The sequence below is a fragment of the Lissotriton helveticus genome, chromosome 2_1, assembly GCF_964261635.1.
Source record: "Lissotriton helveticus chromosome 2_1, aLisHel1.1, whole genome shotgun sequence".
Classification (NCBI taxonomy): Eukaryota; Metazoa; Chordata; class Amphibia; order Caudata; family Salamandridae; genus Lissotriton; species Lissotriton helveticus.
Window position 1 is genome coordinate 1235990548 of NC_136059.1, and position 22671 is coordinate 1236013218.

Sequence of the window (22671 nt, forward strand, 5' to 3'; positions counted from 1 at the left end):
TAAATGCCGTGGTCGCTATATCCATAGCGCAGTCTATGACTTCAGCCGAAGTCATCTCTCCTTCCATAAGAATTTTCTTCGCCTCCTGCTTTTCTGGATCTGGCACCAGGTTAACATATGGAGACAGGTCGCACCACATCTGCCTGTCATACCTCCCCAATATAGCAAGGGCATTAGCGGCTCTTACAAATAGAGCAGACATTAATGAAAAACGCTTCCCTGCGTTATCCAACCTTCTGCCCTCTTTGTCTGGAGGTGTTGCAATCGGAGCAGATGGGTTCCTGGATTTCTGTTGTGCCGCCTGCGTGATAACAGAATCCGGTTTAGGATGACCCAAAAGGCAAGATGGAGCATCATCCGGTGCTTTATACTTTTTATCCAGTCTGGCCAGAACCGGTGTTACCGTCGCTGGCGTCTCCATGACCTTCAATCCTTCTTTCCAGATATGAGACACTATAGGTAGAGATCGTACAGATCTCCGATACGAGTCTTTAAAGTCATATAGAAAACATTCAGTTTTCTCCTCTGTCATGGTCAGTGCAAACCTCTTAGTGGCTCTCTCTATCAGATTATGAAATCCACCAATGTACTCCGGTGGAGAGTCCACTGGCCTCTGCGGAGGAGTTGCAGGTGATGGGGCGATATAATCATGCCATTCTGCACTTGTGTCCGCAATCTCACCATCCTCCTGATCCTCATCCGAGGTATCGTGGTGTGTTGTCGGTGGTGGGGACCAAACAGAAGGTTCCGGCACAATCTCTCTCCTACGAATCGGAGTTCCTGGAACCGAACGTGGACGTGGAGTAGCCTCTATGGCCTGTTGAGCGACTGGAGTAGCTGGGTATCTCTTCTTATAATCCTCCAACATTCCTTGGAGATCCTTCAACAAAGAGGATGGTACACTGGTCATCTCCTCTCGTTGCTTTTGTCGATATCGGTGTTGTTTTTGGGGTTGTTCTTGATAACCCCCATATTCTTCCTCAGAATCGTATTCTTGGCACTTGACCTGTAATTGCGAAGGGCTACTGGCAATACCATACTCATCATCTTCCTCTGAATCTTCCTCCTCCAGTAAGTGAGACGGTAGCAATGGGGAGACCTTGCTTGGAGATGTAACCTCAGGTGTTATAGGTTTTTTCGAAGGCACCAACCTTTTTTCTGGTGTTTTTTCCCTCATCGACGAGCCCGTCGACGAGATTCCCATCGCCGTCGTCGACCAAGTCATTGTCGTTGACGCTACCGTTGACGTTGTAGTGACCGTCGACGCTGTTCTTGTCGACGTCCTCGTCGACACTGCCGTCGTCGACACAGTACTCGTCGATGCTGCCGTCGTCGACGCTGTCGTAGACACGGTCGTCAACGCCTTCATCGACGGTGAAACCGTCAACGATAAAGTCGCCGACGGTGAAATCGTCGACGCTGTTTTCTCACCAGCCTTCTCCTTCTTCGTTGACGACAGAGGTGTTTTCGTCGTCGTCGATGGCCCCTTTTTAGTCGACGGTCCCGTCGACGGAGTTGATTTCTCCTCAGAAAGCGCAGAAGAAGATCGTTTGATGGTAATCTTGATCTTCTGAGGTGACTGTGGTGGATCTGAGTTGGATTTTGCTCCTTTCACCTCACCAGCAGATCCCTTCTTCCCCTTAGATGAGACTGAAGGGGATTTTGAGGGACTGCGCCCTGAAGACCCTGGAGTGGTCTTTTTTGGGGCCTTCTCAGGTCTTTCCCCTAAGGAATGTGTCTGAGGAGATCTACTTCTCTTCTGAGATCTCTTAGACGCCACAGATTCCTCCTCACTATCACTTGAGAGGATTTCCTTCCTGGCTTTGACTTTCTGAAGCCAGATCAGTAGCCTTCCCTCACGATCTCTCAAGGTCTTATTTGAAAAGGTACGACATACCTTACAATCTGCTGCCTTATGGTCTGGGTAGAGACAGTAGATGCAGTCCTTGTGAGGGTCATCTGTATAAATCCTCTTCTTGGAGCAGGTTGAACAAGCTCTAAATAATCCTTTTTTCTCTTTCTCAGACATGGTTGATGTAAAAACCTCAAATCCAAGTCAAAATACTGTAGAAGTAAAGAGTTTGAGCAGAGCTCAAAGGAGACTCCCTAGCACAACGTGCGGTAGAAAAATCTGAGGGGCAGAAGGTTCTCTCAGGAGTGTTCTAGAGGGTGAGGAGCTCTGATTGGTTCAGGGAAAAGTTTGGGCCTTTTTTACATAACAAAGGCTATGGGTTGCAAAAGGGAAATGGGCCTAGGCCTCTTTTCAGTTTGCTATACTACTAAGTACTACTTTTTTATATACCGGAGACTCCCGTCTCGACGACGGGGAATGATTCAGGCATGTGAATCTATGAAAGTTCCAATACTGGAGTAAGTAAGACTGTTAGGGAGTTATGCAGAATCATTGTGACTTGTTTTGCAGGAGTAGTTACAGAAGAAAAAGACTGGGGGGTTTGAAATAGTTACAACACAACAATATATTTCAGGGATTATCGAGGGCTAGAATGTTTCCACATTAAGCTTCTTTGAAATAAACTACTAAGATCTGCTGACTCTCAGAAACAGATTCAGCCTCTTAGAAGTTCCCTAGTTACACCGGAGAGGCATAAGTTATCGAGGGGCAATGCCATCACCCCTTCCAAGCTCCACATGCAGGCAGCCTTCTTCCTCAGACTTAAATGCAGGCGATAACCCCCAAATCCCCCATGTCAGGCATCACACCCTTGATGAACACCTCAGGCAGGTACCACCCCACTTACTTTCCACTCTTTCTAGGCATGCAGCACCTCTTCACTGCCCAGACAGGCTGCTGCTTCACTTACTTAAGGCGCTCAGCCTCAGTGAAAGCCAGGGGAGCTGGCAGGCCCGCCACCCTCAAGTCACTCTGCCGCTGCTCCCTCAGCAACACAAAGGGCTTCACTGGCTGCTCGCCACAAGATCAGAGCCGGATTCAGAGCCACGCCCACTGACGAGTTGTAGATCTTTGCCGGCCCCTCCTCTGGCACAGAAAGCTTGACTAACCCCTGCTAAGCCACACTACTCTTTCTTCACTGGTCACGCATCTGGCAACTTAGGGGCCTGACTGATGTCACTAGTCCTCTACTGTGACAGAGCAAATGCCAGACGGCTACGCTCTTGCAAGTTAAGGCCGCTCTCTCATCCTTGGCTGCACTACACAGGAGGGGCCTAGGAAGGAGAGTAAAGGCAGGCCTTTAAGTGGAAAAACGCAAAGGAGACACATTTTGGTCTCCATATAGCTGCACAACCTATTATTAATGAATTTAATGAATTAAATTCGTAATCAATCCTTTTTTAATTATTCCTCAATTTTAACATAAAGTCTTCAATCTTTTCTTCACTCTGTTGTATTTCAATCCATTATATCCATTAGCTTTGTTCCTTAGCCTTTCAAAAAACACAGAAGAATCCTTGTTTCCTTATGCCACGTTTTTAATGCAAATCACCCAATGCATTTCGGGAAAAAATTCCCTTCTTCGGGGGTTTCTAGAGTGCAAACAAAATAAAACCTAATCAATTTAAAGGCATACATACTTTATGAAAACAATAATTTTTAAATACCATGTATATTTCAAAAGAGATGACATATACCTTATATTCCTGTTATTTTATCAATGCACAAACTGTTAGTGTCATTTTTTATATGTACATGCATAGTTAAAAGCAATACCCATGTTCAGTATCTTCACTCCTAAACGTGTCTCACACCAACATTGCTACAACCTTGCCGAATCGTGAACTGGTATCTGTTCTCTAAAAATCATTTAGTGAGCTGATTAAGAAAGTATACTGTAGCGCGCTTACCGTGGCACTATTTCATTCGACCTTTTATAAACATCCAATTCTGGAAAAGCATCCCACGGCTAAACTGCATTTCGCTCCCTCTTCTCACTTCAGGGAAAGCTTAAATGAACACTGACAAACGCTTGCTCTAATCACCCTACTCCTTTTCAGCTGTGTTCACACGTGACTAGCCACCTCGCACTGAACTTCTCGCCCAACTGCTGAAATTATGCTGTCTGTCGCGGTCTTCTGGCACAGAAAGCTTGACTAACCCCTGCTAAGCCACACTACTCTTTCTTCACTGGTCACGCATCTGGCAACTTAGGGGCCTGACTGATGTCACTAGTGATGGAGCGAGATAGAAAACAAAATTTTGTTTAAACTCGCAAAGTCACATTTCCATAACATGAATAATAAAATTAATGATTTGTGATGTGTTGTGCTAATTCAATCTAGATTAAACTTTACACATGGGGGGACTAATATGTGTGCTCATAAACGTGCATAAGTGTTGCATCTTTTGTTCGTGCAAAATAATAAAATAATTTGTTGTTTTCGTTTTTGTCATTACTAACTGCAGCAAACTTAAAAGAGGCATGTGCTTATTTTTGCTTTCCTTGTTTATGTGGTGTCATTTCTACTATTCTAGGTGCATATAAGGTTTCATGGATTTCATGAAGACTGGTAGATATAAAATGCTGCTTTATTTGTTTGCAATTGCTAGATAACATTAGACTAATTGGGAGGGTTAATCATTTAGAAAACGAAGGGTGGTTACAGAATCAACATTATTTCTTTCATTAATACTTTTCTTGTGTTTGTTTTATACTAGAAAATTAAGTTGCCTGCTTTTGGGCCTAGTTTGCTCGAGTTTGCTAAAAGCTGAATTTTACTTCTACAAGAACCACGAGATGCCCATTTTGAAAAAGTGTTCACTAAAGCTGCATTCACTGAGCAAATCTGACGTGCTGTCATCATTTTGTCGGACGTGGCCAAGGTCAAAAACCAGTAGAAAGGAACAATTTGTCAGCTCTAACTTGGCACCCGCGGAAGTGTAATGGACGCAGCGAGAACATTGATTTACAATTGTTGCAAATCTAGGAAGCTCCAGATCACGTTTGGAAAAGACAATGGTCCTAAAGAAATGTGACCTAATGGAAGTTTTGAAATGTGGGTGACATGTCACTTGTCACTTTTAGCCAATGGGACGTCGTGGTTTTCAGAAAACTTTCCTTTACTTAGATTAGCTAGCATAGAAAGGTATAAAAAGTCATGCCCTTAGGGATGGGCTGGCTGCTGCTTTCTGACTTTCCGATGAGGGTGAAGTGCTGCTGGACTTTGCGTGGAGCACGTAAGAATCCTCAAAGAACTTTACTATAATTTTCATTCATTTTAGCTTAGCTAGGGACTTAGGTTTTAGAAATGCTAAACTTTTAATTCTTACTCAAACTATGATTCTCTTGCTTAAAACTGTATTTTTCTCATGAATCTTTTCAAACATGCTTACTTTAATGCTAATAAAATTGCATTTATAAAACTATATTTTGAAATATCATAAATTAGTTAATAAAATCTTACTTTAGACAAACAAGCTGGTCTTGATTATTTAGAAGTGAGGGTTGCTATTAGCTAGATGCCATCGCCAATGGTGGTCAATTAAATAGTTATGATTTATTCAAATGATATCGTTACTGCAGAATGTATATAGATGTATATAATTTGTAAAATAAATATATTTAGGTTTAATCTGACCACCTGATTCAGTAGGCCCAAAGATGTCATGTTAGTAAATGGGTCCATGAGTTAGTGTAGAAAATTATTTTATAGGTTATAGAGTTGGGTAGCGTTGTTTATGGCATATTTTCTATAGGCCGCTGGATCAATTCTCTGGTAGCAGAAATTGATGGTTGCTAAGGGTAACCAAGGTAATATGTTGGTTGCTAAGGGCTACTTTAGTGTTATGGTATGGAAATAGGATCGATGTTTTAACACATGTCGAGTTTGTTTTTCGTGCTATCTGTAAGCTATACCGGTATAGATTGTGTGACGAGAAATTAGTCACGCAAGTCATCTGTTCTGTTTGTAGTGATATCGCCGAGTATCACAAGTGGTATCGCCGTGTACCACAGGTGTTGTCGCCGTGCAACACAGTGTTAGGGCTAGGTACGAATCTTGAATAGTGAGGATTACCTAAGAAATTAGAGCAGCATGAGAATAGGGACAAAGCGCCTTCCATAAAACTCACTGTGATAAGAGTATTGGGTATATTCGAGCTTGAGTGAAGGGTAGAGTAATGTCGGTGCATGATTATCTATAAACAGGTTAAAGTCCTGTAAGGGTACATGTTTTATATCTATAAACAGGTGAGAGTCCTGTACGGATAACGTCGTCATTTTGCTAACGGTGCATGATTTCTATAAACAGGTGAGAGTCCTGTACGGATTTCATGTGTGCTTGTAGATAGGAAATTTCCGTGTGAAAGTGCGAGTTTGATTTGGAATTTATGTTCAAGTGGAACTTTCGAACTGTCACTTCGCGGTGCGTTCAGAGGAAAACGAGTTCATAATTTTACGTGTTAGAAGGGTGGGGTAAGAGTTGCTCTACTGACAATTGAAAATTATCCTTAGTGAGAATAGCGCAGACTATTCCGAAGTGTGGATACTTGTATGTATGAAAACTATCCTAAATAGTGAAACAAACAGATGAGTCCTTATTGTCATTGTTTAAAGAATTAATTTACACTGAAAAGTGTTCTTAAAATGGCGCTGTGAAAAGATTTTGTGAAGGAGGGGTAAGCGCTAGGAGTGAGAAACGAGAAACCGCAGCTGCTGTATACGTCACAGAGCCGCGCTGGGATTGGGTGACCTACGTCACAAGCCGTACTCTGATTGGTTCTTGAATCTCTGACGACCTATAAGCGGATTGGTCCTTCAGAAAAACTCCATTTTATTTGTTGAGCAAAAAGTGACGTAGCTCAACTGTCATTGGATAGTTAGTGTGTTTCGCGCACAGATTGGTTGCTTTTGCGGAACATCCCGGATATATTTTACGAACGATTTTGTGAATTAAATTTAACTCTTAAAAATGAGTTATCATTTTAAACATGTCGAGAAAAAGCCAACATTTTTTCAGAAACTTAAAAATTTAATTTCGCCAGACAAGAAAATTGAAACGCGAGGTGGTAAATTACTTCATAAGTACAAAACACCTGCGGCGTACATGGAAGGAGAATATGGATATCATACTGTTTTATGGTTTGATAGCTGGAAACGCTATACAAAGAATGATGGCGTTCTAACTTGGCCCGATGATGGTTCATTTAATGTAAAGGTTTTGAGAAATTTACGAGAGAAAATGAATGCTCTTAGTCCAAAACCGAGACCAACTCAATTTGAAGCTTTAGTTGAGTGGGAGGATGAGATGTATCAGTTACAAAGGGAAGCTAGCGGAATTAAAAGACCTTCTAAATCTCCAGCTTGGAGAAGGGAAACTCATGAAGACAGATTGCGAATGTGGAGACAGGGAAACATGAGTGAAGGATTGTATTTAATTCAAGAAATGGTTTTAGGTACTCCTGCTGGGAAAGCTACTGAAAAAAGAAATAGTGCTCCTTTAGAAAGCGAATCTGAAGATGCAGTTATGGAAGAAATATATACTACAGCTAGAAAGAATCAGCCTTTGAGACCTCCTATATCATGGTCGACTCCGGTAGTTTCTACAGAAACTTCACCGAGTGCACCTCCAATTAATGAAGCTCCAAAACTTTATCCAAATAATTGTGAAATTATTGAAACTCCAAGAAGAACAGAATTTGATAATGTTCGGAATGAAGGTAGACATTTTTCAATGACTCCAAGAGCAAGGGAAGCTCCAAAAGAATATACAAGAGAAACCAGAAATGTTGAGGCTGTTGATTCTTCTGAATATTTAAGATCTAAGGAAGAATTAATTCGACAAATAACAAAAGGCATGGAAGCTGTGACAGTTCCAGTAACAATTGGTCCTGTTCAGCCTGTTTTTGAACAAAGAGAAACAAATAAGACAGGGTTGACTATTCCTTTAAATGCAGAAATTCAGAAAGTTGCTGAAAAATTTTATACAGATATATCTGAAATAAACTCTTCAAGATCGAGAATGCCAGATTTAACTTTTAATGAGGATTTATCTCCTAAAACACCGATGGGTGCAGAATCTGATGTAGGGAGTTCTGAAGTCAGGGTGACCACACCGAAACTTGATGTGGCTAAATTAAAAGCTAATATTGAGGAATTAATAATTGGAACCATTGGTCCTGATAGTTTAAATTACTATCGAGATGATGAACTACTGTTCATTTGTAAAAGTATTCAATGGAAAACGAAGAATAAATATGATCAGTTAGAAGAACTAGCAGCTGAACTTGAAATTGATGTAAGTAAACAAAAGAATTTTGCAAAACATTACAGATTAGACTTTTCAGAAAATGAAATTGAGAGTTTGAACTCAATGGGGAGAATACTGCACATAAAAGATTTGATTGTTTACATTAAAAAGCTGGGAGAACTGAATAAGTGGAGAGTGAAATGGACGAAAAAGAAGGAAGACGAGAAATTGGAAAAACTGTCAAAACAATTTCCAATGAGGGAGATTGCAGGGGGAGGATATGTTCATGTCCCATGGTCAAGACAGGACATACTACTATTCACAAATGATTTTCCGAAATTAAGGGAGAAGCCAGTGGAATGGTATAGACAAGTAGATAGATTTATCAAAGTCTCAAAAGTTTTGTGGATTGATCTGGATGGATTTTTCGACATTGTCGTCCCATCAGATCTTTGGACAGAATGCAAAATATCAATAAGTTGGCCAAAAACAGAACCTGAACGAATCAAAGAAACAGGTGCTCCAAATCCCCTTGTAATGGATTTTTACGAAAAAGTAATTTACTGGTTGAAAAATAAAATTCCACCCAAAGAAGTGGATTGGGTTAAAATAGAAAGGACAAATCAGGAAACAAAAGAATCAGTTCATTCTTTTTATGAGAGGTTACTATTAATTTTTAAACAATACAGTGGCTATGAAAAATTGGATGAAAAAGACATGAGTCATTTTGTCTATAGATTTGTTTATGGCTTGAAACCTGAAATTGCAGACATGATCAGGAATAGCATTGTTGGATGGCAAGCACTTTCTGTTGATGATATATTGAGAAAGGCTAAGTATTGCAGCGATGAGTTAGAAGTAAGACAAAAGAAGCTCAAAGAAAAAGCCATGTGGGCTCAGGTAAAAGTGGCTGAGCAACAGATTGCCAGCATGGGAAATAAGAATACAAATTTTGTTCAAACTGGAAATTCGAACCAGATGCAAGGAAAGTTTAAAGGTAATAATTTCCCAAAGAAATTTAGCTCAAAAATAGAAGAGTTGAAGCAAAGACTACCTTGTTTTAATTGTGGCGAAATTGGACATTGGAGAGACGAGTGTCCTAAACCTCCTAAAAATTTAAAGAATCCATTATTAAATCCACAGATGCAGAATGATGTTGACCTGCAGCAACAGCTACAGATACAACAGGGGTTAAACGAGTTAAACATTCAGCGACAGTTGCAGCAACAGGTGAATAACAGTCAGAATCAATTGCCACAACCACCATTTCCCAATTGTGGGGGAGTTCAAAAATATAATTCTGGTGTGGGATTTCAAGGAAATGAACAGGTAATAAAACCACAAAAGCAACAAAGGGTGCAAATACAAAATGCTTCACAACAATTTTTGTTAACAGAAAGCCAAGATAGTGATTCTGATGATTATTACTGACGGTGCCCGAGAGAGGAGGAAGAGTGTGTTGTTGGAGCCACTCTTGAGGTTGACCAGTCTGGTCCATTTGTAAATGGGAAAGTTAATGATGTAGACATCACTTTTCTAGTGGACACTGGTGCTACCCGTTCTACTGTTAGATCAGTGGAAATTGAAAACCTACATCTCTCTGGGGATACAATCCAAGTTGTTGGAGTAAGCAATCAACAAATTAAAACTGACTTAACTGATCCAATTCCAGTTGAAATTGGAAATTTCAAAGACAAACACAGGTTTGTGGTTTGTAACAGTAGTCCAGTGAATTTATTGGGCAGAGACATACTGTGCAAAATGAATTGTAGAATATATTGTTCTCCTGATGGGGTCGAGTTACAAACAATGGAGGAAGATGGTTTGTACAGGATGACAATGATGCTGATGGAAACAGATGAAACAAAATTATTTCCTGCATTTGAGAAGAAAGATTTACCTGAAGAGCTTAAGGAAACAGTGAAATCTGAAATATGGGATTTTACTGGGAATGAGATGGGTCTGATGAAAAACGTAGATCCAGTCAAAATTACATTGAAGCAGGGAATAGAATTTCCTAACATTCCACAGTATAAAATGAAAGCAGAAACAATTGAAGGTGTTATACCTGTGATTGAAAAATTCATCAAACAAGGTGTTTAAAAGAAATGGAGAGTAGTCCTTGTAATTCACCGATTATGGGAATTAAAAAGTCAAATGGAACATATAGGATTGTACAAGATTTGAGAAAGTTTAATCAGATTGTTGTTCCATGTTGCCCTGTGGTTCCAAATCCAGCAGTTATTTTGTATCAGATTCCACATGATGCGGAATGGTACACTGTCATCGATCTTTGCAATGCATTCTTTACTGTTCCTTTACATCCAGACAGTTATGAAATCTTTGCTTTCAGATTCCAAGGTAAGACCCTCGGATGGTGTAGAATCCCTCAGGGCTATACAGAAAGTCCTTCAATATTTAATGAGTTGTTAAAAAGATCTTTGGAAAACCTAGACTTACCTGGTAGGTCTACGTTGGTGCAGTATATCGACGATTTGTTGATAGCTGCTAAGACAAGAGAAAATTGTGTGACAGACACAATTATACTGTTGAATCGTCTTGCTGATGAGGGACACAAAGTGTCCCCAGCAAAATTGCAGTTTTGCAAACAAGAAGTGAAATATCTTGGTCACAGAATTGCAATGGGAAAAAGGCAAGTGACAGTTGAGAGAATAAAAATGATTCAGGCAATGCAACCTCCAAGGACACAGAGATAGGTTAGAATGTTCTTGGGAATGGTTGGTTACTGTCGGCAATGGATAAGTGGATTTTCAGTAATTGCGAAACCATTACAGAGATTGACAAAATCTGATGTAAAGGATCCAATTATTCTCAATGAAGCTGAGATGGAATCCTTTGAGAACTTGAAAAAGAGTTTATGTCAAGCTCCTGCTTTGGGTATGCCGAATTATGAGAAAGGTTTTGAACTGTATTGCAGTGAAAGAGAAGGATGTGCATTGTCTGTGTTGATTCAAAGACATGGAAATCTAAAGAAACCTATTGCATACTTTTCTGCAGTTCTTGATCCTATTGCAAAAGCATTACCCGGTTGTTTGAAAGCAGTTGCAGCTACAAGTGTCAGTCTTGAACAAAGTGAGGGAATCATTATGGGATTTCCTGTGAAAGTTTGTGCCTCATTCAGTTGAAATATTACTGACAAGAGGTAAAACTCAGCATTTAACAAGCAGCAGATTGACAAAATATGAGAAAATCATATTGGGAGCAGATAATGTTTCGATTTCAAGATGTTTAAATCTGAATCCTTCTACATTACTGCCTGATTCTGAAATTATCGATGATATTGAAATTGAACATGAGTGTTTGGATGTCATGGAATTTTGTACCAAACCAAGGCAGGACATCAAAGATGTACCTTTACCTGAATCTGATGTTGTCTACTTTGTGGATGGCTCCTGTCTAAGGACAGAGGGAGGTGTTTTAAAAGCATCATATTCTGTCTGTACAGTTGCAGATGTTGAAGAAGCATCATGTCTTGAAGGTATTCGTTCAGCACAAGTGGCTGAATTGATTGCTTTGATTCGTGCATGTGAAATATCAAAAGATATAAGAGTTACTGTCATTACTGATAGTCAGTATGGGTATGGAGTTGTGCATGATTATGGACAACTCTGGTCTCAGAGGGGCTATATGACATCAGCAGGGTCACCAATTAAAAATGCAGTTTTCATTAAAAGATTAATTGAAGCAATACAGTTGCCGAAAGAAATCGCAATTGTAAAGTGTGCTGCGCACACTAAAGGAGTGGATTATATTTCAAAAGGCAATGCCTATGCTGATGAAACAGCAAAATACTGCGCAAGAAAAGGTTGTGCATATAATCGGGAAAAGAGTAAAGAATCTGATTCAAATTCATTAATGCTAACAACAGTTGTAGAAACATGGCATGAAATTAGAGATTTACAGAATGAAGCAGATGATGAGGAAAAAGATCTGTGGTTAAGATCAGATTGTAGACCACGAGATGAAGATGGAGTGTGGGTTTACAAAGATGGCAGAGTAGTCTTACCAAATTGCTTGATTGCTGACATGGCCAGATTATATCATGGTCCGGCTCATCTTGGAAGAGATTCTATGATCAGACTTTTTCGAGAAACTTGGTTCAATACTAAATTTAGAACAACTGCAGAATCTTTTTGTCAAAGGTGTTTATCATGCCAACAAATGAATCCAAACAGAAAATCAGTGGTGGGGACAGGAATAATTGGTCGAGAAGGTGGTCCTTTTACCAGGTTACAAATAGATTTCATTGAAATGCCCTTAACAATTGCTTAAAATATGTTCTTGTGATTGTTTGTTTATTTTCAAGATGGGTAGAAGCATTTCCTACACGACATTGTGATTCAATTACAGTAGCAAAACTGCTGCTCAGAGAAATTATCCCAAGGTACGGTTTTCCAGTCACTATTGAGAGTGATGGAGGAAGCCATTTTGATAACAAATTGATGAAATTAATATGTGAAGCTTTGAGCATTGAGCAGAAGATCCACTGTGCATACAGACCAGAGGCATCTGGGGTAGTGGAACAGATTAATGGGACAATTAAAAACAGAATTGGAAAAATGTGTCTTGAGACAGGTGTAAAGTGGACAGATGCTCTTCCACTTGTTCTAATGTCATTAAGGAGTACACCAGATAAAAAGACAGGTTTGAGTCCTCATGAAATTTTAATGGGAAGAGTTATGAGGCAAGCTTTTGTACCTGTAGGCAAACTGTTGAGCATAAATGACAGTGCTATTTTGGATTACTGTAAAAGGTTATCTGATATAGTGACTTCTGTGTCTAATCAGGTGGGAACTGAAGCACAATCAAATGAAAAAGTTTTGACACATGATCTGAGGCCTGGTGATTGGGTCAGAACAAAAGTACATCGGAGAAGAAATTGTCTGGCTCCTAGATGGCAGAAGCCTAGACAAATAATTCTGATCACTACTAATGCAGTGAAATGCAAGGGATTGAAGCGTTGGATTCATCCTAGTCATACTATTCCAGTACCAACTCCTGAAAGTTCTGATGTTGAAAGTGATACTACAGATGATTCTGATTCTGAAGTAGAAGGTGAAACAAATCCAGATTCTGAAGATCGACAGGAAGGTCGACATCTGGAACCTGTACCTGTGAATGGAAATTTGACAAGAAAAGACTTGGAAATTATTGAAATAGATTCTGAAGGTGAAGAGAATCTATTAAAAGGAAAGATAACTGAGGATTCAGTTAGTTCTGTTGGAAACAGAGAAGCGGAACAAAAAGAAGTTTCAGACCAGGAGAGTATCGAAAAGCAGAAGTCAAGCTCTGAAGTAAAGAACGGAAATCCAAAATCTGGGAAGTTGGAGGTAATTGAAGAAGAAGACGAAGACGAATTACCGAGTACCAGTATTGGAAAACAAAGAGGTGTTCCTGAAGGAGTAAAACTGCCGAATAGAGAAGTTCCTGAGTCGATTGAAATTTCAGACTACGAAACTGAAGAAAGTGACGTGGATGGTGAAAGTGAAAGCAAAAGGAAAAGGGCTTGGAAGTCAGAATCAAATGTTTCTGAACCAAGAAATAAATTTGTGAGAAAAGCAGACTACTGGCCTGGTGGAAGATTGAGAGTCAGATTGATCAAGAAACCAAAAGAACAAGTTGAAGAAATCAGTAGTCAAAAGAGTCCTGGAAAAGAAGTTGGAGTTGGAAGAAAAATTGAAGTGGTGTCGAGAAAAGGAAGAAGGATTATAAGGCCAAACCAGAAATACAAATCTCCTGAGTGGACTTATTTAGTAATTCCACCTGTCATTGACATTTATGATAGTAGTCAGGAAGAAGACGAAATCGAGGAGATTAGTGACAATGATTGAAGTACATAATTGTTAATTTGGCAAAAGGCTGAAGAAATCTTGTTAGCCGACACAAGGTCGAAGAAAAACTGTTTAGTTGAAGAAAACTTATGTATGACATAAGGTCGAAGAAATCTTGTTTAGGGTTTAAAAAAAAAAAAAAAAAATCATTTTAAAAGGGGGGTATAAATAAATAATTAGTTTTTTTAGAAATTTAAAATAAATTTTTGTTTTTCTTGTGAGGCAAAACTAACCAAGAATGCCTTATGTTAAGGAGAGCACTTCAAGGTGTTCTGTTTTCAAAAGATGCTGTAAGATGACTCTGGTGTGTCTGCTCATTTTAATTCTGCTCTGGTTAGTTTTAGCTGTGATTATCCCCTTGGAGATGAACAGAGAATTACACAAAGTTAATATGACAAGTAAAGCTTCAGTTAGTCAAATTAAACATAGTACATCTGCAAAAGTTATTGATCATCAACCTAACATTCATCAAGATAAAACTATTAGTGATTTTTCCAGTAATACATTCACAAAGCTTTTGAGTGAATATGTCAAGGTAATGGACGCAAAGGATTGTTATGTGTGCGTAAAGTTACCTGCTTCTGTTTCTGAGGGAGTGACATACAATATGCTTCCTCTTACATATGGTGTAACATGTAGTGTGTTAACTAGCTTATTTTATCAAACTGGACGCTTAGAATATTATTATTCAGATTTTGACGAGATTTTTGCGAATATAAAAATTGAGGGTGCTTTAAATAAGCATAAGAAAGCTAAACAAATGAGGGAATTTTTCCTTGTTACTAATGAACTCACTTATGAGTATGCTTACAAGAATAATCTAACCTGCAAATTAAGTGCTGAGGGAAAGAAATTTTTGAACCTGGTTGAGGAAAGGAGAGCAATTTATAAAAGAAATGAATTAGTCAAGCAGACTAAGTCCAGGTTCTGGCAGAAAGAAGATGAGAAGTTAAATGGCAAAATGCTTGAAAATGTTGCAATTCACATAGACAAACCAGTTAGTGGAAAGCTTTGCATTAGAAGAGATAATACACTTTTTGATAATTACTTTGTAGGTGCAAGTAACTGTGAAGATACTTACCAGATTTTGGGAGGTTGGGGATTCAAAGGTGGGAAAGATCCAATCTTTCCTGGGATTTATTTTGTTTGTGGTGACAAGGCCTACTACAACCTTCCAGACCATTGGTATGGAACTTGTTATGTGGGAATTGTTTTTCCTAAAGTGTTTCATGTTGACAGAGATTCAGAAGGATTGTTCAAAATTCATAATTATGTAAATAGAGTTAAAAGAGAAACTTTTACAGAAGTTCTGGGAGACATTTTTCAAGCAGTGATACCTTTTGTTGGTATAACCCTAAATGCAGGGAGAATCAGAAAATTGTCCACAATTGTTGACAGATTATCAACAGACACAGCTGATGGATTCCAATTAGTGAATGTTGAGGTAATTGCAATCAGATCCATGGTGATTCAAGATCGCCTTGCTTTAGACATACTCCTAGCAAAAGAGGGAGGAGTCTGTGGATTTTGCATGTGCAACATTGTTGCACATATATACCTGATGAAAGTAAGAATATTGAGATGTACATTAAGAACATTACACAAATGCATTCAGAGATAATTCCTTTAGAAGAAGATGATTTTACAGATAAACTTTCAAAAAGATTCCAAGCAATTAAAAGTTGGTTCCATGATATTGGAAGTTCAATTCTTGGCAAGATTTTGGCACCTTTGATTATAATAATATTCATTTTTATTTTGACAAAAATTGGTTGTTTGCTGCATAAAAGAAAGAAGCAAATGAAGGAAAAGAGAAGGATTTATAAGCTCAAAAAGGAAGAAGAAAGGGAGATTGAGTTACAGGAATTACACAGAGAACGATATGCCAATTCCGAGGATTTTGCAGACACATGTTTTTAGGATTAAACTTTACACATGGAGGGACTAATATGTGTGCTCATAAACGTGCATAAGTGTTGCATCTTTTGTTCGTGCAAAATAATAAAATAATTTGTTGTTTTCGTTTTTGTCATTACTAACTGCAGCAAACTTAAAAGAGGCATGTGCTTATTTTTGCTTTCCTTGTTTATGTGGTGTCATTTCTACTATTCTAGGTGCATATAAGGTTTCATGGATTTCATGAAGACTGGTAGATATAAAATGCTGCTTTATTTGTTTGCAATTGCTAGATAACATTAGACTAATTGGGAGGGTTAATCATTTAGAAAACGAAGGGTGGTTACAGAATCAACATTATTTCTTTCATTAATACTTTTCTTGTGTTTGTTTTATACTAGAAAATTAAGTTGCCTGCTTTTGGGCCTAGTTTGCTCGAGTTTGCTAAAAGCTGAATTTTACTTCTACAAGAACCACGAGATGCCCATTTTGAAAAAGTGTTCACTAAAGCTGCATTCACTAAGCAAATCTGACGTGCTGTCATCATTTTGTCGGACGTGGCCAAGGTCAAAAACCAGTAGAAAGGAACAATTTGTCAGCTCTAACTTGGCACCCGCGGAAGTGTAATGGACGCAGCGAGAACATTGATTTACAATTGTTGCAAATCTAGGAAGCTCCAGATCACGTTTGGAAAAGACAATGGTCCTAAAGAAATGTGACCTAATGGAAGTTTTGAAATGTGGGTGACATGTCACTTGTCACTTTTAGCCAATGGGACGTCGTGGTTTTCAGAAAACTTTCCTTTACTTAGATTAGCTAGCATAGAAAGGTATAAAAAGTCATGCCCTTAGGGATGGGCTGGCTGCTGCTTTCTGACTTTCCGATGAGGGTGAAGTGCTGCTGGACTTTGCGTGGAGCACGTACGAATCCTCAAAGAACTTTACTATAATTTTCATTCATTTTAGCTTAGCTAGGGACTTAGGTTTTAGAAATGCTAAACTTTTAATTCTTACTCAAACTATGATTCTCTTGCTTAAAACTGTATTTTTCTCATGAATCTTTTCAAACATGCTTACTTTAATGCTAATAAAATTGCATTTATAAAACTATATTTTGAAATATCATAAATTAGTTAATAAAATCTTACTTTTGACAAACAAGCTGGTCTTGATTATTTAGAAGTGAGGGTTGCTATTAGCTAGATGCCATCGCCAATGGTGGTCAATTAAATAGTTATGATTTATTCAAATGATATCGTTACTGCAGAATGTATATAGATGTATATAATTTGTAAAATAAATATATTTAGGTTTAATCTGACCACCTGATTCAGTAGGCCCAAATATGTCATGTTAGTAAATGGGTCCATGAGTTAGTGTAGAAAATTATTTTATAGGTTATAGAGTTGGGTAGCGTTGTTTATGGCATATTTTCTATAGGCCGCTGGATCACTAGTCCTCTACTGTGACAGAGCAAATGCCAGACAGCTACGCTCTTGCAAGTTAAGGCCGCTCTCTCATCCTTGGCTGCACTACACAGGAGGGGCCTAGGAAGGAGAGTAAAGGCAGGCCTTTAAGTGGGCCAGGTCTGGCCGGTGCATAGCACCAGCAATTCTTAAAAGCAGGTGCTGAAACGTGTCCATATCACGCTCTCCATTATTACCCTCAGGGTGAAAAAAAAAATAATAACCTTGCAACCGTCACTGCTTTTGATGTAATCTGAAAGAAACTCCTTTTTAAGTTTTACACAGCGCAAACTTGTAGCGCTTTACAGGATCTCCACCATATATGGTCATATCGATGTTTTGAATCACAGGATTTTGAGCCAAGGTGAGCCTCGAACCTGCCTTCTCACCTTGAAAGCCGTCAGCTCTCGCATTACACCTCAACCTCTCGCACAGAACCTGAAACAATTTCAAAATGATATACAGCGAAGTCATAGATGTTGCTGATTTATCTTATGCAATTTACGACCATTGACAAAGCCAAAAGTCCAGTCTTCTTGTAGGTGTAATGTTACTTTTTGTGTTATATAGCTGGACGAATGGACAGAAGCAGCAAAATACCATTTGGGGCAGCACACTATACTAAGTACAGGTTTTTAGCTTAAGTATTTAAACCCCTTGCGTGCTCGTGACGGAACCATTCCGTCAGGAGCCACGGTGGGGCTGTGCTGGTGAGGGAATGGTTCCGTCACGGCCAGGCGGGCGCGCCTGTGCGGCGCTGATTTCGCACCTTCGCGGCGTGTTTTATTGAGCTGGCGGGGCCGTGACGGAACCATTCCGTCACAAGCACAGTGCCACCGTGGCTCGTGAAGGAATGGTTCCGTCACGAGCATGGCGGCGCCGCGCGGCCCCCCTGCCCCCTAGCGCCGCGGCGGAATTACTGCCGCGGCCAAGGGGTTAAACAATGCCCTTCATTACATCAGCCAAGTTCCTTATGAGAGCCCCCCTCCCTTCCCCCAGTTTATTTATCTGACTTAAAGCCCTGAGTAAGGGCAACTACGATCTTACCTCGGCTTTTGGTGCATGTTGGCAGACTTGAGGGGAAAGTTTACTTGTTTGCCTTCCCTGATGACAGTATTGGAGGGGAGGGAAGGTGCGAGGCGAGTCTGGTTTTGTGAAGTTAAGCAGGACCGGAACTGGATACCAAAAGGCAGCTCATGCAAAAGCGTTCAACCCAGTCCTACTCTGCAGGAGGCCACGAGTAAAATGAACCAATTCCTAGATTAAGCAACCATGCTTCCAGCCTTGTAAAGGCCCTGTTGTTTGCATCATTGATTACTACAAAGTACCAGGGATAGGGAACAGATTATTTATAACAAGAAATGTGTATCGCAAGATGAACGAGTAAACATGATTGATGAGGCCTCATTGACGCTTTGTCATAGCAGTTCAGATCCCACCACAGAGGGCGAAGACAAAGCAATGGCCCCTGACAGACAATCCTACATTTTATTTGTCCGGGACTGGTGCTTGCAATCTCATTCCATTTTGCAGTCAGGAACGAGAATGTAAAGAAATATCTGTGAATGTACGGGACTCACCCAACAGTGAAGAAAACAAGATATTTAGCACAATTCTATAATCCTAAAGTGTGGCCAGGCAACAATTTTAGCACAGCCAAAATAAAATCACGGTACTCATTGGCAGATGCACAATAGACAAACATTCACTGAAACCAGATTGGACATCATTAATTTGTTCGCAATTGTTTATCACTAAAACTGTGCAAATGTCTGGTCAGTTCACCAAAGTATGTGCAATCCGTAAACGAGTGCATGTTACATGGTGCTTCAGTTAAGCAACAAATGACCCACCTTAATGCCATTGCAGCTAGGCTGGTTGTGGAATTTGTCATCTAACAATTGTGCTGCTGTTCCAAAGGTTCAGGAAACACTGGGTTAGAGGACATAAAGGCTACATTGTATTAAAAAACATTTGCCATTTCCATTATTCAAGAAACAGCAGGTATTTTTACATATTTTTCTCCTCATGTTCCCACCCACTTGTCTGCTCCATTGTATACATTAGCAGAAATTTGGAATTAGACGACTTACGATGGGGTGCGGACATTAGCATGGCGACACAGCATCTAAATATCGCAGTCAGGCGGTGAGGGGCTTACATGCAATATGGACAGGAAATGAAGCAGAATACTGGGGGTGCATTCGATGGTAGGGAGGCGGGATCCACTATGCTATTGGCGTTACATTTGCCCATATATGGGCAAATGGGTACACTGGCAGGCACCTGTAAATAGATTGGGTTTTAAATACGTTTTCCTTTTGGCCATTTCTATAAAGGATGTGCACTCTGTAAACATGAGAGTATGGGTAACGGGATCCTGCACTTAAGCAAAAAAAAAGCCACCATTCAGCCTGCTGGGTTGCTAAATTTGTTATTCCAAAAAGTGTGCTGTGATTCCTATAGGGTGGAGAAATAATGGTTTGAAGCACAAATGCTGACAATTACCAGAACACATATTGCATTCATATTTAGAAGGTGGAGGTAAATGTGCTCATATGTTTACTCCATGTACTGACAAATCTAAAAGCAATAGCAGTTGCATCGTTTTCGGTACTCTGATATACCTTTAGCAAAATCTGGCTATGGACGACCTACATTATGGTGGGGACACCAGCATGGCGACACAGCAGCTGAATAGCGCAGTCAGACTGATGGGTTTTGCATGTAATGAGAACTGGAAATGTAGCAGGATATTAGGAGAACCTTAGGGGACCTCGGACCCCCCCCTTGGTTACATCTACCTTTGTCTCAAAAGGACATGGAACAACTTAAATTCGATACATGTGATATGATTTCTACGTGGAGAGGGCCATGCCTATGGTGCTAGCTCAGGCGGGAGGGGGGGGTTTCGGGGGCAATTGGTCACAAGGCTCCACTCTGTTTACACCTAATTACCCTCTCCAGGGAAGTTCATATTTCACTTGCTGGTGCAGCACACGGTTATCAGTTTGAACCCCCAAATTTGGGACTAACAAAGGAGGGGGGTATACAAGGGCTTAGTTAACCTCAAATGTAAATGCACACATTTGCAAGCAGTGCACAATGCATCATATCAGTCAGAACTGTGTTTACGAAGAGAGCAGTAGTTTTATATTCCATATGGGGGTAATAATTCTTGTTGGTGGGGTTCTCCCATACAAGTGGAGGTCAGCGGGTAGAGATAAGGGTAAGGTGTTGGACTTAAACAATAACTTGTTAACAAATATACTGATGGCCTGAGAGGCGAACTCCACGATGCTTACCAGCTAATCTTGAAATTAGGGACTGGGCAGTGCGGGGTAAATGAACAGCTTGGCAATCACTAACCAGAAGAGCTATATTGGCACAGAGGGCACCAGAGGGACATTCCCCGTAACTGTGGTTAAAGAAGAGAACAATAGTTCTCTACTTCCCAGGAGGCCATCGAACATTCCTACGGAGGGTTAAATAAAGCTGTGGTTAAAACAGAGAACAGTAGTTACCAACTTCAGTGGCGGCCATCGAACTTTTCTACGGTAAGGGAAATAAGCCATGCACAAGCACATCTAGCAGGAGGGCTTGGGTCAACTCTAATTTATAATCAAATTAAATAAGACCTGCTTGGTAAATTTGGCATTGCCTCTTTAGTGCAAACACCACATGGTACCCCCTATAGGGATGGGGTACACACATGTCAGAGGTTGATAGGACTTGTCCAGCTAGAAAGACTGGTAATCGCAGTTTGCAGGTGGTTATGGAGCCTGCCATGGTGGGGGGCCCCAGATATGACGGTGGCCACATCCAGGGCAGTGGCAGAGTTACAGGGCGATCTGGGAGCAGATTGGTACATAGGGATACCATTTCAGGAGCACCATGTCGGCATGAACCCTTAAGATCACTAAATTAACCGGAGCTCAACCCACCTGCTAACCATGGCATAGAGAAACAGGCTCTATTAAGGGCAACATGTAAAGTTATTATGCAGTACCAAAACAGTAATAGAGTAAAAATGCAAAACAGTACAAATCCCAAACATGATATTCATGTACTGGGTGGTGCAATAAGCTCCAGTGACATCACGCCTGCTCAGTTTTCAACAAAAGAGAGCTATAAAAAAGTTACAGATATAATCGGACGCGTGGGGATATTCTTATGGCGAGGATTATGCAGATAGAGTATGCACCAGAAAGACTACTACCAAAGATAAGTAACTTTTTTGCTTGAGAGGGTTTCGAAACAAAATCTGAGTTACAGCATGTGGAAATCATATCATGTAGAACTGGGAATTCATTTGATAAGTTGACTTAAGTGTGGGGACCAATGCGTGTCTCTGGCAAAAGAGTAAAAACAGAACAGTGGTCACCTGCTATGTTCAAACAGCATGATCAGGATATGCACGTGTGTAAACAAGTTATGCACATACACAGCATGTAGACAGGATATGTTGTACATGTACGCAACTATGTCAACATTGTGGACTGAAATATATTTCATTACATTATCCACTACTTTCCAACACCAGGAACGTTTTTTCAAAGGAGCTGCAATTTGTCAGAAAGTGAGAATTTCAGTATGCCTTGAACTGGCTTCCGTGTATAAAACGGGCAAGATAGAACACATTAGTTTGCCTAGCCAAGCCAGAGACATCTGCTTTGTAGTAAATAAGTAAAGCTATGCTCATAATAGAACACTCACCTTTCAGGGCCAGCAGCTGTTGCTTGTCAGTGTGAAAGGACTTCATGTTATCTTCTTTGCCTGAGTCTCCCATGATTCGGTCACAATCATATGGTCCTGATGTGTGGGCAGTGGGTAGTCTGAGGCAAACCAAAGAAAAATACTGATTATTGACCTCAGCCCGATGCACCCCCTCAAAGTCTGTGCTCTAACAAAAATCAGGTGGACATACTATGTGCCTTCTTCAAATCTGTAGCAAACCTATACAGCTCCTCGTCATTGCAATGCCTAGTAGAGTCAGGGCTTTAAGTGGGCCGGGTCGTGCTAAAAAGCAAGTGCCCAGACTGGTCCCTATTGGGCTCTTGATTTTTGCCCTCACCCTTGGTAAACAGATAAATGTAAACTCTGCAGCAGAACCTCTGCTCGCTGCCTTTGAGGTACATTCAAAGAGACTCGTTATAGTTGTTTCACAGAATCATCATTTCAAAATGGAAGCATTTTCAATATTATATATACACAACGAAGCCATAGTAGTTCAGTGGTCGAAGTGGACGGAATTCGCAGGGTGCGGCGTGCACCTACTTCTTTAATTTCAAAGAT

The 22671-nt window shown here is 40.1% G+C and overlaps 1 protein-coding gene across 7 annotated transcripts in view; it reads right to left on the reverse strand.

The window, feature by feature from the left end:
• Positions 1-22671, reverse strand: part of LOC144818585 (uncharacterized) — a 285727-nt gene that overhangs the window by 257954 nt on the left and 5102 nt on the right. For all 7 annotated transcript variants that reach the window (XM_078676128.1, XM_078676129.1, XM_078676130.1 and 4 more), the window contains exons 2-3: positions 22093-22211; positions 19230-19308 (exon numbers count right to left, since the gene is read on the reverse strand). The gene's annotated coding sequence lies outside the window, so the exon portion shown is untranslated. The remainder of the gene's footprint in view (positions 1-19229; positions 19309-22092; positions 22212-22671) is intronic.